Genomic DNA, 7247 nt, shown 5'->3' with positions numbered 1-7247 from the left:
AGAACATATACTGTGCCCAGTACTGGTCAGTTGACACTATGGCATTTGATTAGGTTCTGAGTACCTCATTTATAAGTGACATAATCTAAACAGAGACCAACAAGAAGAGGGCAACGAAAACGAGAGTTCTTAAAAAATGTTAAATGGTGTATTAATAGAATTAAGAAACAAAGACTCAAGAGGAATGTGTTATGGCAGTTTTGTGATGTTATCTCTGATTCCATCAAATGTGACAAATCACAGTACTGTACGAACTGGGGAAAATCATTAACCTCTCTGGGTCTCAGTTTCCTTATCTGTAAAATGAATGAGTTGGACTAGCTCTAAAATCCTAAGATAATTCTACTCAATCTTGAAAGTTTATTGAAGAAAGAAAGGATTAGATTTATTTTGTGCATTTCCCAAGAGCATGACTAAGCCCTCTGGTTAGGAGTTACAGAAAAGTAGATCTTTGGCTGAATGTAAAGAAAAACTTTCTAACTATGAGAACTGCTCACAAATATATCAAGATGTGTTGTGAAATAGTACTGGGACTATTTTGAAAGATCCACTGAGCTATTCAAGTGGACTTATCTGCTGGTGTCATTAAGCCTCATGGCCTGAAAAGTGTAGCTCATAATCTGAGTAAACCTAGGCACATCTTTTCTAATCTCCCAGAATGAATCCCAAATGGCTAACTCTTCCTTTCTCAAGATTTTCTTTTTTCTGATTTTTTGTTTCAGTTTCTTGGCCAAGTCTGTTAGTCTGTCTGTATTTTGACTAACTTCTTTTTTAAAAATTATTTATTTATTTTATTTTAATTTATCAATATACAATGCGGTTGATTTTTTAGTCCCTTTACCAGTTCCTCTTTACCCTCTCCCTCAGCCCCGTCCCACCCATCAACATCATGTCTGTTCACTTCTCTTAACAAATAGCTTCCACAAATAAATGAGAACATGTGGTATTTCTCTTTCTGTGCCTGACTTATTTCACTTAATATAATTTTTTCTAAGTACATCTGTGTTGCTGTGAGTGAAAGTATTTCATTCTTTTTTTATAGCAGAGTAGATTTCCATTCTGTAGATATACCATATTTTCTGTATCCACTCATCTGATGATGGACATTTGGGCTGGTTCCAACTCTTGGCAATTGTAAATAGTGCTGCAATAAACATTGGAGTACAGGTATCCCTTCAACATGATGACTTCCATTCCTCTGGGTATGTCTCCAGCAGTGGGATTGCTGAGTTATATGGCAGATCTATGTGTAATGGCTTGAGGAATCTCCAAACCATTTTCCATAAAGGCTGCACCATTATGCAGTCCCACCAACAGCGTAGGAGGGTTCCTTTTTCTCCCCTACCTTGCCAGCATTTATCATTCTCAGTCTTTTGGATATTAGCCATCCTAACTGGAGTGAGATGGTATGGTTTTGATTTGCATTTCCCAAATGCTGACTGATGTTGAGCATTTTTTCATGTGTCTGTTGGCCATTCGTATATCTTCCTTTAAGAAATGCCTATTCAGCTCCTTTGCCCATTTTTTAATTGGGTTCCTTGTTTTTTGCTGTCAAGTTGATTGAGTTCCTTGTATATTCTGGATATTAATCCTTTGTCAGATGTATATTTTACAAATATTTTTTCCCACTCTGTTGATTGTCTTTTCACTCTGTTAATTGTTTCTTTTGCTGTGCAGAAGCTTTTTAGTTTGATATAATCCCATTTGTTTATTTTTTCTTTGGTTGCCTGTTCTTTTGGGGTCATATTTATGAAGTCAGTACCCAATCCTCCTTCCTGGAGTGTTTCCCCTATGTTTTCTTTAAGGAGTTTTATTGTTTCAGGGTGTATGTTTAATTCTTTAATCCATTTTGAGTTAATTTTGGTATATGGTGAGAGGTATAGTTCTAGTTTCATTCTCCTGCATATGGATATCCAGTTTTCCCAGCACGAATTACAGAAGGGGCAGTCTCTTCCCCAGTATGTAGACTTGATGCTTTTGTCAAAGATCAGATGGCTATAGGTGTATGGGTTGATTTCTGGATTCTCTATACTATTCTGTTGATCTCTGTGTGTCTGTTTTCATGCCAGAACCGTGCCATTTTGGTCAGTATAGCTTTGCAGTATAATTTAAAGTCAGGTAGTGTTATGCCTCCAGCTTTCTTTTTTTTTTTATCAGAATTGCTTTGGCTATTTGTGGTCTTTTGTTATTCTGTATAAATGTTAGGATAGTTTTTTCCATGTCAGAGGAAAGTGTCAGTGGAATTTTGATTGGGATTGCACTGAATCTGTAGATCACTTTGGGTACTATGGATGTTTTCACAATGCTAATTCTTCCAGTCCAAGAACATGTGTCCATCTTCTTGTGTCCTCTTTAATTTCTTTCAACAGTGGTTTGTTTGTATCTCATTGTAGATATTTTCACATCCTCTATTAATCCTAAGTATTTTATTTTATTTTTTTGGTGGCTGTTGTAAATGGGCTAGCATTCTTGAATTCTTTTTCTGTATGTTTGCTGTTGGAGTATAGAAATGCTACTGATTTTTGTGTGTTGATTTTGTATCCTGAAACTTTGCTGAAATCATTTATCAACTCTAAGAGTTTTTTTGTAGAGGCTTTAGGCTGTTTGATATATAGGATCATATCATCTACAAACAGGGACAGTTTGACTTCATCTTTTCCAATCTGGATGCCCTTTTTTTCCTTCTCTTCTCTGATTGCTCTGGCTAGTACTTCCAACACTATGCTGAATAGGAGTGGTGAGAGTAGTCATCCTTGTCTAGTTCCTGTTCTTAAGGGGAAAGCTTTCAGCTTTTGCCCATTCAGGATGATATTGGCAGTGGGCTTATAATATATGGCTTTAATTATGTTGAGATACTTTCCATCTATACCTAACTTGTAGAGAGCCTTTATCATGAAAGAATGTTGAATTTTGTCAAATGCTTTTTCAGCATCTATATTGATGATGATATGGTCTTTGTCTTCGATTTTATTGATGTGGTGTACCACATTTATTGATTTGTGTATGTTGAGCCAAACTTGCATTCCTGGGATGAATCCCACTTGATCATGGTGTATAATTTTGTGTATGTGTTCCTGTATTTTGTTGGCTGGTATTTTATTGAGGATTTTTGCATCTATATTCATCAAGGATATAGGCCTGTAGTTTTCTTTTCTTTCTTTATTTTTGTATCTTTGTCTGGTTTTGGTATGAGGGTGACTTCATAGAATGAGTTTGGGAGAATTGCCTCTGTTTCAATCTTTGGAATAGTTTGTAGAGAATTGGTATCAATTCATCTTTGAAGGCTTGGTAGAATTCTGCAGTGAACCCATCCAGTCCTGGACTTTTCTTTGTTGGGAGCCTTCTGATAACAGTTTCAATCTCTTTTATTGTTATTAGTCTGTTCAGATTTTCTACATCTTCTTGGCTCTGTTGTAGTAGTTTGTGTGTGTCCAGAAATTTATTCATTTCCTCCAGATTTTCAAATTTGTTGGCATATAGTTGTTTATAGTAGTCTCTAGTGATTTCTTGTATTTCTGAGGTATCAGTAGTAATATCATCTTTTCATTTCTAATTTTTCTTATTGCGTCTTCTCTCTTCTTTTTTTTTTTTTTTTTTTTAGTCTTGTTAATGGTTTGTCCATTTTATTTATTTTTTCAAAAAACCAACTTTTTGATTCATCGATCTTTTGTATCATTTTGCAGGTTTCTATTCCATTAAGTTCTGCTCTGATCTTAATTATTTCTTTCCTCTGCTAACTTTGGGTTTGGATTTTCCTTGTTTTTCGAGTTGTTTAAGGTGAACCGTTAGGTTGTTTACTTGCTGTCTTTCCATTCTTCTGAAGTAAGCATTTAATGCAAAAAATTTCTGCCTTAGTACAGCTTTTGCACTATCCCACGGGTTTTGATATGATGTGTCATTATTTTCATTCGTTTCAATAAATTTTTTGATCTCCTTTTTAATTTCTTCTTGGACACATATGTCATTAAGTAGAATGCTGTTTAATTTCCATGTGTTCGTATAGTTTCCAGAGTTTCATTTGTTATTGATTTCTAATTTTAATCCATTGTGATCTGAAGAAATACATGGCACAATTCCAATTTTTTTGAATTTTTGAGACTTGATTTGTGACCTAACATGTGATCTATCCTGGAGAATGTTCCATGTGCTGATGAGAAGAATGAATATTCTGAGGTTGTTGGATGGAATGTTCTGTAGATATCTGCCAAGTCCAATTAGTCTAAAGTGTTGTTTAGATCTTGTGTTTCTCTGTTGATTGTTTGCCTAGATGATCTGTCCAATACTGAGAGTGGGGTGTTCTAGTCCTCTACTATTATGGTGTTAGTGTCTACCTCATTCTTTAGGTCTAAAAGTGTTTGCTTTATAAACCTGGCTGCTCTGATGTTGGGTGCATATATATTTATGATTATTATGTCTTCTTGATGGATAAATCCTTTTACCATTCTATAGTGGCATTCTTTATCTCTTTTTATAGTTTTTGATTTAAAGTCTATTTTATCTGATATAAGAATAGCTACTCCAGTTCATTTTTCATTTCTATCTGCATGGTATATCTTTTTCCATTCTTTCCCTCTTAGTCTATGTGTGTCTTTACAGGTGAGGTGAGTCTCTTGAATGCAGCATATAGCTGGATCCACCTTTTTAATTCATTCACTGAGTCTGTGTCTTTTGCGTGAGGAATTTAATCCTTTTACATTGAGTTGTTATTGAAAGATGTTGATTTACTCCTTGCATTTTATTGATTTTTGTTTGGATGTCTTAAGTGTCTTGTTCCTTTCTTTCTGACTTATTGTTTGTCTTCTATTTTTATTGGTTTCTTGGGTGGCAGATAAACTTTTTTTTCTCTTTATTGTCAGCATTTTTATTTTACTAGTGGGTTTTGATTTTTTGTGAGTATATATGGCAGTAGTGGTTGTTTTTCAGGTACCAAATCCAGTACTCCCTGGAGAATTTCTTGTAAGGGTGGTCATGTGGTAGTGAACTCCCACAGTTTTTGTTCATCTGAGAAATATATTGTTTGTCCTTCACTTCGGAAGGATAGCCTTGCTGGGTAAAGTATTCTTGGCTGGAAATTTTTGTCTTTTAGTATTTTGAATATATCAACCCATTCTTCTGTGGCTTTTAGGGTTTCTGATGACAAGTCTGATGTTAGTCTGATTGGGACTCCCTTATAGGTTACTTGATGCTTCTCTCATGCAGCTTTTAAGATTCTCTCTTTCTCTCTGAGTTTTGCCAATTTGACTGTAACATGTCTTGGAGAGAACCTTTTTGAGTTGAATATATTTGGGGATTTTGGGCCTCCTGAATCTGAAGATCTGTTTCTTTACCTATACCTGTGAAGTTTTCTACCATTATTTTATTGAATATATTTTCAATGCATTTTGAAAACACCTTTTCCTCACCTTCTGGAATACCCATAAATTGGATATTTGAGTGCTTAAGTTGTCTCTTATCTCTCTTAGATTTTCTTCATGTTTTTAATTCTTTTTTCTTTTTTTGTCCACCTGTGTTCTTTCAAACAGCCCATCTTCATGGTCAGAAATTCTCTTTTCTTTTTCTAGCCTGCTGGTTAAACTCTCTGTTGTGTTCTTTATTTCATTGAATGAATTCTTCAGCTCCACAAGATCTGCTACATTCTCTTTCAGGGCTTCAATTTCTTTGTACATTTTTTCTTTCCGGTCCTGTATACTTTTTCTTATTTCATTGTGTTGTCTGAGTTTTCTTGTATCTCATTTAGTTTCCTTATAATTATTGCTCAAAATTCCTTTGAAGTCATTTCAAGGACTTCTTTCTCTATAGTATCTAGAGATTGAGAGTTATTATTACCCTTTGGTGGTGGCGTGCTTTCTTGATTTTTCATAGTTCTGGTATCTTTTATTTGGTTTTTAGTCATTGTGGCAGGAGATATTACGGTCCACTCATTTGACCCTAGTGTCTGGCTAGGATCCTGCAGGGACTGCCTATTTGGCACAGCTGCCTTGGTGCCTGTGCGCACCAATAGGCTTTGGCCTCTCTGGGCCACAGGGACTGGCCTAGGCTTAGGGTCCCGCAGTGGTGCGTACCTGTTCTGACATGCATGGCTCAGAGTCCTGTGGGCCTGGTGGCTCTCAGGCCTCTCTTGACTAACTTATTATAGCCAAGCACAGTTTTGTCCTGGAGCCAGATCATACTGAATTATGAGGATCAAATACATGCATCTCTTCCCAATTCTGCATTCATGACATTGTGCTGGGAGCTTATAAACAGCCCTTGTGGGAGAATTTATACCACAAAGATAGGTAAATGCTACACATTAGGGTTTGTTTTGTAGAACAGGTGTATCTGCCCCAGTGTGTCTCTTTTCACAACTGGGTCCAGGCACCAGTGAGTCCACATCTTGTCTCAAACCACTAGACCCATCTCAATTGCATCTTTTTTTTTGGTGCAAGACTTAATAAAAACAAAAATAAGAATGGTTGCTTTCAGCATTTTCCAAGGTTGTGAAAGGTATGCCACAATTTTCTGGGGTGTAGTTCTAAGCTGCTTTAGTGGAATATACAAAAAATGCTGCTCATAATCTAAAAGTACCCTTGTGAAACTTGTGGTTATGGCTATGTCTCTTTCCAAAGCTAGAGCTAGGTGGGCCTCAATATTATGTTAACAGATGCCTCGTGTATATATAATTCTGATATGCACATGGATGATCATTATGGGGAATTTGGTTTTATGATCTAATAATCTTTTGGTGATATCTGTGAGGTTAACAATGGGGACCTTTTTTTTTATAACAGAAGAAATAGCTAATCCATTTTATTGGTCTTTTTGTTTGTCTATTTGTCTTCTTGTGAGCAGAAATTAATTAAGAAAATATTCTGTGCCCACTAGAAAGAATACAGCCCTTTGAAAACTGGAATGGTGAGTTTTTTATTTCTGTGTTTACTCCTGACTTGTAGCTGAGGTTACAGGTTGAAGCCAGCCAGCTCTCTGTAATTGAGAAAAAGTTTCTATCTCTCATTGCCTGTGTGTTATGTTTTCTAACCTCTAGAAGGTATTAACAAATTAGATTATAAGGTCTTTTAAATTAAAGGAACTCTGTTTTAGTTGAGCGTAGTAGCCTGAATGTCCTCCCCAAACTCACACACACCACACACACACACACACACTTTCACACATATATATACACACAGACTAGGGGTAGTATTTAAACTAGAGGTCTTCAAAAAGTCTTCAAAAAATAGTATATATACTAGGGGTCTTCAAAAAGCTCT

The sequence above is a fragment of the Cynocephalus volans genome, chromosome 9 (genome assembly GCF_027409185.1).
Source record: "Cynocephalus volans isolate mCynVol1 chromosome 9, mCynVol1.pri, whole genome shotgun sequence".
NCBI classification, from domain to species: domain Eukaryota; kingdom Metazoa; phylum Chordata; class Mammalia; order Dermoptera; family Cynocephalidae; genus Cynocephalus; species Cynocephalus volans.
The sequence above is the reverse complement of the archived record's forward strand: the minus strand, read 5'-3'. Positions refer to the sequence as shown.